Source organism: Haliaeetus leucocephalus, unplaced genomic scaffold (genome assembly GCF_000737465.1).
Source record: "Haliaeetus leucocephalus isolate CR32 unplaced genomic scaffold, Haliaeetus_leucocephalus-4.0 Scaffold240, whole genome shotgun sequence".
NCBI classification, from domain to species: Eukaryota; Metazoa; Chordata; class Aves; order Accipitriformes; family Accipitridae; genus Haliaeetus; species Haliaeetus leucocephalus.
The window spans coordinates 6,578,124-6,578,801 of record NW_010972676.1 but is presented as its reverse complement, the minus strand read 5'-3'; positions in this window follow the sequence as shown (position 1 = coordinate 6,578,801).

Here is a 678-nt window from a genome sequence, read left to right as displayed (position 1 = left end):
CTTATGTTCTTAGTTTCAGTTGCACTTTTTTTCACTTTCATTTCAGCAAAATATTTTACTGCTAAGATATGGTTTCCAGTTGAGGTATGGTCCTGCTTGTGTTTAAACTGCAGTAGCAGCAGCATCAGTAAACTTGCAAGGTCTTTCCTGACATGTAATTTTTAAATTTCCTAGCCTACTCCAGAAACACTATTCTCTGCAAAGAACACTTACAACATATTGAATTTAGCCTAAACTCCTGGAATATTTTTAAATAATCATGGGAACTTAAAGGAGATTCACAGCATCCTTGGAAATTCTTGGTCAGTCTTTTTTTTTATAAGGAAAAATGTAAATTTTCACAACAGAGTAAGTAGTTACAATTTCCAATGATTCAGAGTCCTAGGAAGTTTATATTTACAAAAGCTTTGTTAAAAATCCCCCCCTTTTTGGGGCCCCTCAGGTGAGGTATATGCCCCTTGTTCTTAGTTTGAACTCAGACTGTTTAAAAGTTACAGCTCTTTCCATTACAAAATCCCCCACGTGATGGAGATCGTTACTTCCAACCATGCACTTTTCCTAATTTACTCTACAACTTTCTGCAGCCTTTGGGACACGTGCAATACATTCCAGCAGGTACTTTTGTTGTTGTTGTTACACCGGGTATGAGAAGACACTCCTCGCCCACCCAAAAAAAAA